The 15,501-nt window shown below is 57.4% G+C and overlaps 1 long non-coding RNA gene across 2 annotated transcripts; it reads left to right on the top strand.

Moving 5' to 3' along the window:
- Positions 1-250: 250 nt before the first annotated feature.
- LOC115276543 lies at positions 251-14,990 on the top strand. 2 transcript variants are annotated; one of them, XR_003901990.1, is made up of 7 exons: positions 251-459; positions 4,888-5,286; positions 6,399-6,744; positions 11,833-12,061; positions 12,697-12,827; positions 14,335-14,511; positions 14,952-14,990. It is a non-coding gene; the product is annotated as an uncharacterized LOC115276543 (long non-coding RNA). The 2 variants fall into 2 exon arrangements; XR_003901991.1 differs by lacking the exons at positions 251-459; positions 4,888-5,286; positions 6,399-6,744 and adding exons at positions 7,497-7,580; positions 8,073-8,577.
- Positions 14,991-15,501: the final 511 nt, after the last annotated feature.

Genomic DNA, 15,501 nt, shown 5'->3' with positions numbered 1-15,501 from the left:
GACAGCTCAGAGCCTGGAGCCTGCTTCGGATTTTGTGTCTCCCTCTCTCTGCCCCTCTCCCGCCCTCAAAAATAAATAAACATTAAAAAAAAAAAAAAAAGGAAGACCGGCGGGCTGCCCCTACAGAACGGAGCACGGAGGAGGGTTGAGGCGTGTGTGTTATTTCTCTCTTCCCTACAGGCCCATGGTCTGCAGGGGCCCCGGCTCCGCTGCTGGCTGGCAGGGCGGTCATGTACAGGGGACCCGCCCCGGCTGATTCCAGGTGCACAGTGAGGACACAGTCCCACCTTGCCGGGGGGTCTGTGGCGCAAGGGGACACACACACCAAGTGAGTGGACAGACTCCCGGCCCGGCCCCCGTCACTTCCGTGCAAGAAGCACAAGACAAGTGACCCAACGTGGCTTCTGAATTCTCTGTCTGACACCTGCACCCACACGCCCAGCACCAGACGGATGACAGGTGGGCGCCCCCCCATCCCGTCTCCCCAAGGTTTCCTGCGTCTTCGCCTTCCTGTACTGCTGTTTCCCGGCCCTTCTCTGCTGGGATGGGAACCAGACACCTCTCTCCTGTTCCCACATCCTTCATCTGCTTGGAGTGTATCAAATCCTAAGGCTCTTAGTGTGGGGGGAGGGGGGCTCTGTAGCCAGGGAAAGCCCTGGATGCCTGCTCACGGCAGCCCACGGCTCAGCTCCGGCTCTCCTCACCCCTGCAGTCCTGAAGGTCCACCTTCTCTCCTCCTCCCCTGCCATGGGCCTCTCTGCAAAGCCTGCGGACCTGTGGGCCTTTCTCTGTGGCTGCTCAGTGACCCTTAACACAGGGACTGTCTGTCCCTCTGTCCACACAGTGCCTCCCCTTCTGACACATCCCGCCTGGCTGGACGGCCCAGAGCTCTCACAGGTAGAGTCGGGTTAATTTAGTTCCCTGCCTTCCTAACTAAGGAAAGTTACTGAAATCTGACCTCTCCACACACAGGCTGTTACTGGAAAAGTCAAAGACTGCTGGTAATAGAGGGAAAACGTTGAAAATAAGACAGCTCCTCGAGTGTGTGCCCACTCGATGCCTTTTTCTTGAGATAAAATCTTTCCGCTGTGCGTCTTCAGAGTATTGGAAAACGGGAGCGCCCTTCCAGAATGAGAGCCCCGCGTCCACCGGCGGGGGGAGGGAGACGTGGAGGGGGGACACCCGGGGGCTCCAGGCCCCGCGCCAACTTGCCCTATGGCCTTGAGCTAAGGGTCCGTTGGGAAAGCCATTGGGAGAAATCTGCTCTTCTTTAAAAGTTGTTTTTCCCTGGGGGTTGGGGGCGGGCGGGATTCCGTCTCATTAAATGGAAACACAGGGCAGACGCATTATGGAAGTTGTTAATCCAGGTTTGAAAATGTCAGTTGCCGACTTTCGGTTTGGGAATGAGAGGACACTGGTCCTCTCCTCTAAATGCAGCTAAAGTCCTGGAAACAGCGTAAGGGTGGATGAGAGGAGTGAGGGACACGGCCGAGTATGCGCAGGGGCGGCCCGTGGGCGCCGTGGGCGCTGCGGCGTCTCCCGGGGACCCAGTGCGGGCGCTCCTCCCGGAGGGGGGCGGGGCAGACGCCCCGAGAGGACACTGTGGCCACGCGACCAGGAAGGGGGAGCCCGCGGTCCGCGTGGGGACGCGCCAGGGCCCTGCGAGGACAGCAGGCAGATTCACGCGTCCTTCCGCATGAACGCCACGACAGGAGTTCGGGGAGCTCTCCCAGCAGAAGGGAAGTGGCAGCGGAAGTGAGCTGGGACCTTCCTTCAGAAATGAAAAATGAGCAACAGAATAGCTAAAAATAGAGGTGTGCATAATAGACCGCCTTCACCTCACGCGTTCTGTAATTGTATTTTGTGCTGCAGTAAAGCGCCATCTGACGCGTGCTCGGTGCGGGCGGAGGGAGCAGCGAGTCGGTTATACCTAGAGACCGAGCCGGGGAGGAGCACCTGGCGCGCCCCCGCCGGCAGCCGCCGCCCCCAGGCCGCCCGGGCCCTCCCGCTCTCATCCGAGCATCCCCGGCGGCTTCCTTGCTATCCATGGGGCAGGGGCGCGGTGGGGCCAGGAGCCCCAGATCCGCTCACGGCCCCTGCTGCCCGCCGCCTCGACTTTTTCTCTTCCACGGAAGACAGGCTCCCAAGGCCCGCGTGCTGTTAGCACCCGCGGTCCGGCCGCCTCCAGCCCCTGGGCTCCAAGTCCCTCGAAGGTGCCCGCTGGCTCGCTCTCTGAAATCTCAGGGAAGGAAGCCCTGTGCACGCAGAGTCCCCAGGAGGGAATCCGCCTTCTCTTCGTTGAATCCATGGCTAGATATGCATTCTTCGCTGTGCTCCTGAGGGGCGCCAGGGGGCTCCGTCGGTTAAGCCTCTGCCTCTTGATTTCAGGTCATGATCTCAAGGTTCGTGGGTTTGAGCCCTGCACCAGACTCTGGGCTGACGGTGTGGGGCCTGCTTGGAATGCTCTCTCTCCCTCTCAGCCCCTCCCACACTTGCTCACTCAAAATAACATTAAAAAAAAGATTACTAGGCACTTGAAATGCACTGGTTTGTGTCTGTCATGTGAATATCCTTCTACATTAGTATAATATTCAGGGCTCCTGGGCGGCTCAGTCAGTTAAGCATCCGACTTCAGCTCAGGTCATGATCTCATCGTGAGTTCAAGCCCCACATCAGGCTCTGTGCTGGCAGCTTGGAGCCTGGATCCTGCTTCAGATTCTGTGCCTCCCTCTCTCTCTTCCTCTCTACCACTTGCACTCTGCACTCTGTCTCTGTCTGTCTCAAAAATTTTCATTAGTTGAATATTTGTTTTCCATACTGCTAAAGGTCACAGGGTAAATACACCCATGTGTGAAACGTTCCTGGAACAAGGAAATGAGGCAAGGAAGAGACATTCGCCCTCAGCACCCACAGCTGGCACGTTCCGTCGCTTGTGCTGTGCCCGGTGACGTGCCTTACTCCCTCGGACCGGCCTTGCATCTCACTTAGGCATCTTCTTGGGCATTAGAAACCAATCATGCCCCCTCTCGTGGGCTCTGCCCTGGGCACGTGCCAGGACCCCCTCGGCTCCTGCGGGGTGGAAATGCCTCAACATCTCCCTAATGCAGCGGAATTTCCCGAAAGCCCTAAAATTAAAATGTAAACCAACCCCAGAAAGGCAAGTGTTGGATTTCAAGAATATTTACTTATTTTTCGATAAATAAGTTTGTAAAATCTGTGCATTGTTTTTAACAATATCTGCACACACAAAGGACACGGGCAGTTTGGGGAAGGCGGGGCGGGGCGCGGGGGGTGTTGGGGGAAGCTGCAGTGTAACGTCTCCATATCGCACATGCAGACGTTCAGAATGGTTTTCTCCAAAGTTTGGGAAACCATCTATTGTCTTATTTAAAAAGGCTTTTGTGACTGGGATGCCTGGGTGGCTTAGCTGGTTAAGCACCTGATTTTTTTTCTTAAATTTATTTTTGAGAGACAGACAGAGACAGCGCGAGCAGGGGAGGGTCAGAGAGAGGGGGAGGTACAGAAGCTGAAGCAGGCTCCAGGCTCCCATCTAGCCGTCAGCACAGAGCCTGACGTGGGGCTCGAACCCACGAACCGTGAGATCATGACCTGAGCCGAAGCTGGACGCTCACCCGACTGAGCCCCCCAGGCGCCCCAAGCGCCCGACTCTTGATCTCACCTCGGGTCATGATCTCACAGCCCATGAGCTCTGCAACGGGCTCTGCCCCGACAGTGCAGAATCTACCTGGGACTCTCCCTCTCTCTCTGCCCCTCCCCTGCCCTCTTTCTCTCTCTCTCAAAATAAATAAACATTTAAAAGAAAAGATTTTAGTGATACAAAGAACTTTTAAATCATCATCTCACCTTGTGAATGAACGGGGGGAAACGGCCACAAACAGAAGAGGGATGGATGGACATCCCCGTCCCGTAGGGACAAGCCCTGAGCACGGACTACGGGACCAGGCAATGGAGGTCACGTGGCTGTTACCTCCTACCTACACAGGATGAATCTTCTCCGGATTATGTTTATTTTTACCGTATCACTTATTTTTTCCCAAACCACACACTAACCTCAGGCTTAAAATGAGAATGTTTTTCCAAACACGAATTCAGAACGCTATTTGCTGCAGTGTATTCTAACCCTGTTACGTGCGCCTGTTTTTGAAACACATTGACAAGACAATTCGTCTTACATTTTTAAACCATTGTTGGGAACGGTTTTGCTAATGTTCTCATTATGGGGGGAAGCAAAACAACCCTGAGCCTGGAGAGCAGCGCAGTTTCTGGCAAGAGATGTGGACCATTTCCCGCTCAGAGCAGCGCTGCACCTGGGCCCAAATGCGTGTTGATTTTCGGATGCTAATTACATTTTGGTCGAAGCAGCAACGGGGAAAGAGCCCGTTCCTCTGCTGCTGTTTCTGAGCGTCGGTGCCCGCGGCCCGCGGCAGCCAGTCAAGGCCGCATTTCACTGAGATCTGAGCGCCTGTTTTTTTCATTGGTGCATCTTTATCTTCTTGAAATGTCCCTGCTCCTGCCACTGAGCAAAGCGGGCTGGGAAACGTGCTGGCGGGAGACCCCTTCTGAAGGTGCGCCGGGCGTGCAGCCCCCGGATGTCCCCGCCCCGGACGTGGACGGCACCCCCGCACTGCTTTTGCACGCCTCGCGCCTTTCTTTTGTTTTTATGTTTATTTATTATTGAAACAGAGAGAAACAGAGCATGAGTGGGGGAGGGGCAGAGAGAGAGGGAGACACAGAATCCGAAGCAGGCTCCAGGCTCTGAGCTGTCAGCACAGAGCCCAACGCAGGGCTAAAACCCATGAACCGAGAGATTATGACCTGAGCCGAAGTTGGACACTTAACCTACTGAACTGTGGTTCATTCATTCAGATCCTGCGCGGCTGCACGGACGTCTGGAATGAAATAACAGCTCCCAGGTGTGGTTACACCCCCAGCCACACGGACGCTCCTTTGGGGGAACCTGTCTCCGGCCCGTCACCGAGCTCGGCTCCCTGCCAGCTGACTGCCCACATGTGGAAGACTAAAGCGCAAACTTGCCCCCGGAGTGTCCCTTCTGTGCCAACACGGGGTCGCCAGCTCACCCACCAGAGGCATCATCTGGGACCCTGGGGTGCTGTCACACAACCGCAGGCTGCTCACGGCCACCTGGAGGTCCGGCTGGTGGTGTTCCTGCTGCAGACCCTCCAGGACCTGCCCCTCCCTGTGGCCTGAACGGCCCTGGTCTCCCCCACCTTCCACGTCTGCTCGAGGCAGAGCTGCCCAACAGAGGTGAGCACAGGGGCTGGTGACCAGAGCCCACGGCCACACGCAGCCACCAGCCTGGTCCTTGTCCATAGCGTTTACTGGCCACAGCCCTGCCCCTCAGGTGCGTGCTCCCTGTCTCACACTGGGAGCCGAGCGGCTGGGGCAGAGACCCGGCAGACTCCCTGCGTGGCCCTTTCCAGCAGGAGTGTGCCAGCCCCGGGCCCAGCGGTATCGGGCCTCCTCAGATCCCAGCTCTGCCCCTTCCGAGCGGAGTGGTCCTGCCCGACCCCTCTCTGCCTCAGTTTCCTGTGTTCTGAGCCAGAGTCAGTCACAGAGAGCACTCACGGTGCTGCCGGGCACGCAGTGCACCCCTCCATGAGTGGCCCTGGGGGGGGCGGGGGGAGGGAACGTGGGGCCTGGACCGTTTCCTACAGCTGAGTGCGAGTCTACGTGATCTTCCGGGGAAAGCTGCAGTCACACCCCCGCGTTTGTAGCTCTGTCATTCACCGCAGCCAGAGGACGGTTGGCAGTGTCCACGGATGGATGGATGGATGGGCGGACGGACGGACGGGTGGACAGAAACAACATGTAGACACATACGGCAGAACACGGTGCAGCCTGGGAAGGAGGAGCTCCGACTCGCGCTCCAGCGTGGACGGCCCTCAGGACCCCACGCTGCGCGGAGCGGGCCAGTCACGGAAGGCCGAGGGTTCGAGGGCCCTGGAGTCACAGAGATGGGGCCGGACGGCAGCCTCCGGGGAGGTGGGCGAGGGCTGGGCCGAGTGCTCCTCGGGGACAGAGCTTTCGTTTGGAGGGTGAAGACGTTCTGTGGACGGACGGTGGCGGCGGCCCGGCGTGTGAAGTCTGTAAGGCCCCAAACTGTACACTTACAGGGGGTTGAAATGGTAAATGATACGGTTTGTGGCTCACCCCAATTTAACTTTTTTAAGCTTAAAAAAAGCATAAGACAGCGGGTCACACAAAGGACAGCTGAAGACCCACGGGCTCACCCGGCTGGGAGGCCACGGTGCGGGTCTGCGCTCCCGGCGTGGCTGTCCAGCGCCCCCGGCAGGGCACACCTGCTCCCCCCTGGCTAGGCCGCCCTCCCTGGAGTCACATCTGTCCGTCTGTCTCAGGTCCCCTGCCTGCTCCCTGCACTTGGGAGCGAAGACGCCCAGCGGCACGTCTGGGCTGGTACTGGACGGGGAGCAGGGTCCGGAGAGGAGAGCAGCACGCTGTCTGCCCCGGTCCCCAAGACAAGGCTGGCATGGCCCGCCCGGCCTCGGGCCAGCGACACCCAGAGTCACCCGGAAGGGACCGGGGACGCGGTCCAGAAGGTCGGTCTGCAGGCGCGCCCGCCCCAGTGAGGGCTGAGATCGCGACATCGGAATCGTACTTCTCGGTGGTGGTATCTTCGCCGCAAGGGACTTCTCCCAGACACGCAAATCCTGGAGCGTCTGGCTGGCAGAGGAGCAGACCTGTGTGAGTTTATGGGAACGGTGCTTGGCGAGAGCTGAATCAGTAAGATTGCGTCGTATGCAGGTGATATTTTAGGAGGAAAATAAAACTTCCCATCGGTGGAGGTTAAGAACGTCTTGGAATTAGGAACAAAATCTTTCTGTGATTTAATAGCTCGTGTTTCTGCTTCATTGGTCAGAAAACTTTGTTTCTGTGTTTTGTTTTCTTTTAACATTTATTTATTCTTAAGAGGGAGAGAGAGAGAGAGACAGAGCGTGAGCAGGGGAGGGGCAGAGAGAGAGGGGGAGACACAGAATCCAAAGCAGCTCCAGGCTCCGAGCTGTCAGCCCAGAGCCCAAAGCGGGGCTCAAGCTCACGGACGGTTAGATCATGACCTGAGCCCCCCAGGCACCCCAGAATCTTCATTTCTACTAAGATTCTCCTCCTAGTTTTTCCAGAAGGACTCCCTGAAACAGCCTGAGGGGGCTGGGCCCGGCCCCCGCCCCCATGTACCACATCCAATCCGATTTCCAAGCGCAGCGAAGGTGGGAGGGCGGTGGCCTTGGCCCCGTGGCTCCCACTTGCCTGCTGCTGGGTCTGGAGCCAGGATGTGCAGGTGGGGGCGGCGCCCCGACGGTCCCCAGGCAGCTCGGCGGGTGTCCCTGGGCAGGGTCTGGAGCCGCCGACCCCCCGCCCCCCGCGCTGTCCCAGAGCTCTGCCCGACACCCTGAGTCACACTGGTGCGCAGCTTCCTTGTCTGCAGGAGGCCACAGACCCTCGAGGGACCCGACCCACGGCCTGGCTGCAGATGGTGGCCTCGGGAGGGTGACCCCAGGGGCCTCCATCAGCCATACGGGCAGGTGAGTCTAGAATCCTCTAGAACAGGGCATTTCCTCTCCCCAGTTGTAATCCCGACTTCCCTGGGCCTGGGCACCTCACGGGCCTCCTTCCTCTGGCACAGGCCTGGGTGGATCGGGGACAGTCCCCACGTGGTTCCCAGCCAGCAGACTCGACCTGGTGACCGGCACCATCCCGCCAACTCCCAGCCCCCACCGCGAAGGTTTCTGAAACCCATGCTCTTCCCCTGGGCCTCGGGCCTGTCTCAGTCCAGGGGCTTCAGCACCTGCATGCCGGGTGCGTGCAGGACGGCTGTCACCCCGAGGGCAGTGCCCCCTATGTGCCCCCCACATCTCTCCCTGACCACCACTTCTGCACTGTGACAGCCCCAACACTCGGGACCTGCGCTTGGTAACAAAAGGCCGGAGAAGCAATCGTTGGTGACGGATTCCATCAGGAACAAGCGTGTCATTCTTGCTTTCTGACACTGGCTACCTCTCTTTTTAATGTTGTAGATGCTCCTCATTTTGAAGCTGCTATACTTATTTGTGCCATCCATCCACACCCCGCACGCTCCCAGATCAGCTGAACTTGCTCCCTGTTCTCAGAAGAAGAGTCCAGGACAACGCAGAGATTTCCTGACGAGAGTCTGAGGTGCCAGCACCTTCGTCAGAAAACCCTCTTCCCAGGACAGAAGATAGAGGCGAGGGGTGTGTTCCTGCCCCCAAAGCCCTCCCCGAGCACCCTGAGGACACCACCAGGGGCCCCTGCAGTGCAGGCCACGTTCAAGTTCAGGGACAGCCTTCAGGCCGGAGGGCGGCCCCTCCCCTTTTGGGGCAGGTGAGGCCCATCTTCTCACACCCAGGCTTCCTGGAAATGCCGGATCCGCTAAAGGCCGGAGTCAGAGCTGCACGTTGTCAGGGAGCCGAGACCTGGGGCTGGGCAGAGCCTCGTGGGACACGCTCGCGTGACCTTGGGCATTTCTTCACACCTGAGCCCCGGGGACCCGAACCTCGGCAGGTAACGGTCCCGGTGTCAAACCCCGGTCGCCGGCGTCCTCCGTCCCAGGGGAACTGGGTCAGCTGGTCACCTTCTTCTGTCCAGTGGCCGCCAGGCTGAGGCGGAGTGGAGACGCTCAGAAAGTGCACACAGTGTTTGTAACAGGCGACAGTGAGTGGTGCCATTAGAGGATTAGCAACAGACAAGAGGCCAAGGGGCCCGACCCCTCAAGCTCCTGTCCTCTGGTGCTGGTGACTAGGAGGGTCGTTGGTGAAGGTGCTCGAAGCCTGCTCAGTGCGTGCAGCACGCTTCAGGTCACACAGATGGACAAGAGGACGGAGAGACAGACCGGGGGACAGAGGGATGGCTGGGGGAACGGAGATAGGGGGGACAGGAGACAGATGGGAGGGACAGAGATAGAGACAGAGAAATAGAGATATAGAGTGAGACAGAGAGACAGAAACACAGATGGAAGGATGGATGGGTGGATGGACAGATGTGAAGTTACAGCCTCCTTCTTTCAGTCACCCCAGGGGTTTAAAAAGTCCTGCACATGGAACGCGGGGCCAGTGGGGTGCTGATGCCAGAAACCAGAGGGAGAGCCAAGGCGCCTGGCCCTCAGAGGCGCACACTCAGCGGGCCGTCCTCTGCTGGACCGGCACGCACATTGTGACAGCACGTCCAGGCGGGATATGCAGGCGGCCACCCGAGCGTCCGACGTGAGTCGGGGACAGTATTGTCACTGTGGCGGTCATCCACATCTCCAGTGACTCCTCCCGATTTCGACGTGTAGTGGAACCTGGCAGAGAGTTCTTTACTGTAAGAATACGGGTATTCCTGTAGATACATCAAACTGCATTTGCCCCTGTGTAGCAAGTTGGTGAGGTTGAGGCCTAGAGTTGTCCAGCTAAGCTCCCTGACATCACTGAGCATGCTCTGTGCTGAGTCTAGGAGCTGTGGGGCCACACCGCATCCCGAGGGACTCAAGAAGTGATGTGGGAGTTGAGATCTGAAAAACTTGGTCAGGGAGAGTTCCTGGAAGAAAGAGCTGCTTGTGCAAAGGCCCTGTGGCCAGAGGGGCCGGGAGCATGGGAAGAACTAGACGAGGCCACATGGCTGGAGAGCAGGAAGGATGGGGGGAGTAGGTCAGCAGATCCCAGAGGCCAACAGGGCAAGCCATGCAAGGCCTCCTCGGACACAGAAGGATGTGAGCCCTGTTCCTACGTGGAGGTGCTGAAGGCCTTTGAGCAGGGAGTGACGTGGCCTCCAGGCTCTGCGTGGACACAGACCAGAGAGGATTCAGGGAGCCTGGCGGGAGGTGAGTGCCGCAGACCGGACAGTCTCCTGCTTCTGCAGAGCAGGGTGGGACCCAGAAGTGCAGTGAAGGGGGTGGGCTCGGGGAGGCTCTCGGACCGAGAGCGGCACCTGCTCCCCGGCTCGCCCCACGGGAGGAAAGGCCAGGCCCAAAGCCCCATGTGGGCTGTCCCGAAGGCGGGAAGGCAGACTGCAGCATCACCACAGACCCTCGGGACCTAAACGAGAAAGGTGTGTGTCTGGGGGGACCTGTCGGGCACGTCTCAAAATGAAATCTGCAGAAGAGAGAACCCGCGGCACCTGGGATGAGACCCCTCTGTAAGCGACAGACCCAGGCACGTCTGCGCCGCCGGCCGGAAACGGACTTCTCGGCACATGGAAACACCCATCTTCCGGAAACGAGGAGGAATGACTGAAGACAGCAAGGCGTGTGGGCTGCTGCATCCGGAGGAGGTCTTCACGACGGGTCCGGAGCCACGTGACCACTGGCAGCCGCAAGGCATGCTGGGAAATGTGGTCTTTCTTCGGAGCAGCCTCGAGCCCCCCAGGCGCCCCTCCCGCGAGACCCGGTGGCGATGAACCCTGACTTCACACGGTGCCCTGTAATCCCGCCGCATTTCAGATCCTCTGCCAAGATAGCATCGTTTAAATTCTGGTGGTGATTTAGGTGCCCTCCGTTGCTTCCACGTTTTCAAAACATTCCCAATAGTTCGTGATCACCCACGGTGCATTCTAATTCTGGGTTTCATCTACCTCTGTCTAACGTTCTCCAAATTTAAAAATGTGACCAGAAAAATGTTTTCTAAGTATTGTAGACTAAGCGTTGGTACTGAATTTTCTAATCTTCATGATACGTAATCAACCGAAAATGTTTAATACAGTCGCTAATGTACCACCACCCTCCCGCTGTCATTCACGACCTTCCAAATGGTAGGAGTTTTTGAATGTGTTTGTTTTAGCCTTAATGCTGCTCCAAATTTCTGCACCAGGAACACACTTCCCCCTCAGTAGCTCCATCTGCTAATTGAAATTTTGTTTTAGGAAACCATAGCAACACGTGTTTGGCGATAGCACAGTGTGCGGGAGCGAATCCCAGGCTCTTTGGGCAAAATCAAGCCTTGTGTACAACACACACGAATAAGATTATAGGGAGAGGTGGTCTGAAGCCCCCCACTCGGTGTTTGTGCGGGGGGGGGGGCCTCGCACAACGCGCTTTTCAACTTGGGTCGAGTGAGCCAGCTCCTCACTCCCTCTCATTTGGACTAGAATTAGCACGAGTGTGTGCAGGAGTCTCCTCTTATTCTGCGGTCCCCTTCCGGCCCCTCGCCTGTGGTTCCCGGTCCATCTGGCGGTGGTGCCCGCGGTGCTCCCGTGAGGTTGTCCCATTGCGGTGCTGTGTGTGTGTGTGTGTGTGTGTGTGTGTGTGTGTGTGTGTGCACCTTCCCCCTCTGGACCCCGTTCAGCACCGTGGTGTTGTAGCGCTCTCCATGAATCTGTGAGCGTGCCCCGGCACTGATCCCCCCTCCCCGGGATCCGCGTGGCTGTGCCCATGGCCACGAGCACTGGGCACGGGTCCCCTGGCACACTGCGTGGGCATTCCCAGCGGGTCTCTCAGACAAAGCCAACAACCCCTTTTCCAGGGGAATCCATCAGAGTCCCACGTGCAGCAAGCCGGTGAAAACTTATCCACTAGGGCGATTGCAGGGGGGTTAATGAAAACATTATGTGACAATGACAATGTGGCCTGGAACCACACCATCTGGTGACGAGGGGGCCTGGCCTGTCTCTGTCCCCGTGCACCAGGAACTATGGCTGCAGTGACAGAGCTGTGTCCACCGGTCCCCATGCCCGCAGGGGTGGGGGTCCTGTGGGGAAGGCCACCTTGGCAGGTGCATGGTCACTGGCAGAAGGACACAGGCAGCCTGATCTCTCACCTGCTTCCCACCTCGGATCTTCCCCCAGGGACCCATCGGAAGGCAGAGGGCAGACCCCCAGCAGTCACCACACACAGCTGGGGACCCTGCCAGGAGCCAACGGAAGGTGGTGGCGTGTCCGTGCTCCGAGCTGGAGTCCGTCCTGTCACCATGAATCCAAGTCACCCAGAAGCGCTGCACACACAAGGCGGCCCCACCGACTTCAGATCTCTTCGAGTGGCAGGGGTGATGCTTTAACATTTGCGGTTCGATGGCAGGTAGGTGACCTTCCTGCCCATCTGACCCCGAAAACCATCTGTAAATGAAGTGAGACGTTGCTGGTCATCTGGGTTTGACAGAGCGTCTGTCACGAGTCTGTATTCATGGGCTTAAGGATATTTTTCTGCTTTGTGTGTGTTTGGTGTCAAAAAGTAAGAATACTGAGGCTCTGCTCCAGACCCAGGAAGTCAGAGCGTCTAGGGCTGAGGCCTGGCGTTGGTGTGAGCGAGCCTGAATTGTGTGCGCGCATGCGTGCGCGCGTGTGTGTGCACATGTGCATATGTGCTCTCGGTTTTAAATCTCAAGGGGAAAAATCAGTGAAGTTCTGGAAGTGTTCAGTGGCCCTGAGTGGCCATCAGAGTGCGCCTGGCGCAGAATGAGGTCAGAAAGGAGGGAGGGCCTGACAGGGTGGACGCCTCCTCCCTGCAGCCCTGGCCCCACACCGAATCCCTGAGGGTGACAGCAGCCTCCCCAGAGCGAGCAAAGATGGGGGACAGAGGTGGCAGGGCCACGGGGCATGGGTGGCCCGCGATCCAGGGCCTGGCTCTGCCCACAGGCTGCCGCGCCGCGTGCGAGGCCCCTCCCAGACCCGCCCCGCGGGCAGTGAAGACCATTTCAGTTTCCTTTCATCAAGGTGTCAATTAGGACTGTGGCCCGGACCTCCCTCCAGGCGGATGGATCCTGACTCCGCGTGTGGTGGCCACCTGGGGACACGACAGACTGGACGCAGAACCGAAATCCATTCGCCTTACTGAATTTTCTCAGGTGAAGTTATTTGCTTGATCTGTTTGGACTCACTGCGTTTCAGCTGACTCAGATTGCTTCTGAAACAAGGAGCTGGAGCGCCTGGGTGACTCCTTTGGCTGAGCGTCCGACTCCGGCTCAGGTCATGCTCTCATAGTTCATGGGTTTGAGCCCCGTGTCGGGCTCTGTGCTGACAGTTCAGAGCCTGGAGCTGCTTCAGATTCTGTGTCTCCCTCTCTCTCTGTCCCCCCCCACACACTCGTGCTCTCTCTTTGTCTCTCAAAAATAAGTAAAACATTTAAAAATAAATGAAAAGAATGATCTTTTAGGAGCGCCTGGGTAGCTCAGTCAGTTGAGCATCTGACTCTTGATTTCGGCTCAGGTCATGTAATACCCAAGATTTCTTTATCGTCCCCCAAAACCAGAGACCGCCAGGGAGGCCGAGTCACGCATGCAAAAGCAAAGGGCTTTATTACGGGCTTAGGCTCGCCGGGGCCTAAGCTCGGGCTCACAGACTTTCCCGCGTGGTGGATACGCGCTGAGAGCCCCGAACAAAGGGGGGGCAGGGCTTTCATGAGTTTGGGAAGGGGGAGTTACAGGAGATTGTGACATAGGTACAGTGATCCAATTATCTTTACACAATATTTTTGACAGCAGGTTTATCCAATTACAACATTTAGAGCGTTAACCAATCACAGAGTAGACCCAGGACCCAGGACCCAGGACCCTCACCTAAGGTGTAACTAGCCTTAGGCCTGCCCTTAAGAATGTTAAGGGTATTACAAGGGTGGTCCCTCTTGCCTTGGGCAATGTGTGCCCTTCTATTGTCTCAAACCTGCGTCCTTACATTCATGATCCCAGGGTCATGGGATTGAGCCCCGCATCAGGCTCTGCTATGACAGTGACGGAGCCTGCTTGAGATTCTACCCTCCCCTCCCCTGCTCGCTCGCTCGCTCGCTCCCTCCCTCTCCTTGTCTCTCTCTCAAAATAAATAAAAACATAAAAAATTCAAAACAAAACCAGTATTTGGGACATATTATAAGCCATAAAAAGTAAAGGTAAGCAACCATAGAAAATACATATTACCTGTGTTTAAATGTCGGTTTATATGTGCCCATCCCCCATCGACAGCCCACACCCCACAGGTACACAACACACTCGATAGTGTCAAGCCCACTGTTTTATCATCTGCGTGTTTCCCCTTCACAGCTCTTCAGGATGCTAAATGTGCCTTAGCAGGTCGGGATGTAACAGCTGGAGAGGGTTTCAGTGCAGGAATGAGCCTTAATTTGTTCAGCGAGCCTGCAGCCAGCTCCGTGGGCTGACTCTGCGCGCCGGACGCGGCCCGGGAGCCCGCTGGGGCCGGCGTGGCCAGCGCCTGCCCACCTCTTCATTTGGGAGCGGAATAAATGGTCAGCCTTGTTGATTAGTATTGAAGTGGTCTTGACAATGATCAGTGTTGTTGAAGGGAAAATGAAATGCCCACCCCTGTAACAGTAGGAGATCGATTCTCGTGTTTATTTCACAGATGAGGAAACCAAGTCTCAGGAAAATCGAATAACTCGTCTGAGGTCATCTGTGGCGGTGCAGCTGGCATCCGCCGCCCCCCGGGTCTGAAGGCGCCGCCCTCCGTCCCGGCCCGCGTGCTGAACGCATGAGACCCCGGCCCCGACGTGTTCCCAGCCCCCCGGAACGCGCCGCGCGGGTAAGAGCACGTTTCCCTGGGGACAGCAGCAGTCCCTCGGCTCCTTTGTACCCTCCGGGAGATGCTCCACGACCCTCTGACAGACGTGTGCACGCTGCCCTGGGCCGAGACTCAGTGCCCCCCACGTCCAAGCCCCCAGCCCCCCTCGCCCTGGTGGCTCCCCGCCCCAGGCAGGATAAGCCCCTGATCCGCACTGCCTTTCACGCAGCCATGAGTTCCCCAGAGTCCTGCTGAGCCACTCTTGTCTCTGACTTTTCTCCGACCCAACTCGATTTCCCTCAAAATTACTTGCTCTGGGAAATACCATCGTTTTGCTCATCCTTTCTTACAACGTCTTTCACTCTGCCTTGCAAAAGCCTTCTTCTCACTTAGAAATAGTGTGTATGTAACCTTTTAAACAATATATTTATATTGAATGTTTATTTATTTTTGAGGGATAGAGACAGCATATGAGCCGGGAAGAGGCAGAGAGAGAGGGAGACACAGAATCCGAAGCAGGCTCCAGGCTCTGAGCTGTCAGCACAGAGCCCAACGCAGGACTTGAACTCACAGACCGTGAGATCATGACCCGAGCCGAAGCTGGACGCTTAAGTGACTGAGCCACCCAGGCGCCCAGTGTAACTTTTGATGATTAAAATATAACCTGAATTAATTTATCTGTCCAATGCTCTTTTAAGAAAATTCTCCTGAGAATAGGAGTGTCACACAGTATGTACGTGCGGCACACTGTTTAGTGTGGACAGCTGTTTGCACGGGGTCTCTGGAGCCCCATTCTTGGAAGTTGCCCTCTCCTCTTCCTTCCGGTGACCGTTAGGACCCCTGTCCCCCGGGGCGGGGACATTGCTGTGCTGGTGCTGCCTCCCCTGCCTCGCGCGGTTCGAGCTCCCGGGGACGCGCGGCGGAAACTCTGGTTGCCTGACCGGCTCAGCCGAGCGCCCCTTCGTCGGGTGGTCCAGCCTCTGGCTCCCGAGTCAGCACTCAGCCCAGTGG

The sequence above is a fragment of the Suricata suricatta genome, chromosome 13, assembly GCF_006229205.1.
Source record: "Suricata suricatta isolate VVHF042 chromosome 13, meerkat_22Aug2017_6uvM2_HiC, whole genome shotgun sequence".
In the NCBI taxonomy this organism is placed as follows: Eukaryota; Metazoa; Chordata; class Mammalia; order Carnivora; family Herpestidae; genus Suricata; species Suricata suricatta.
This window is presented reverse-complemented; position numbering and strand designations above follow the sequence as displayed.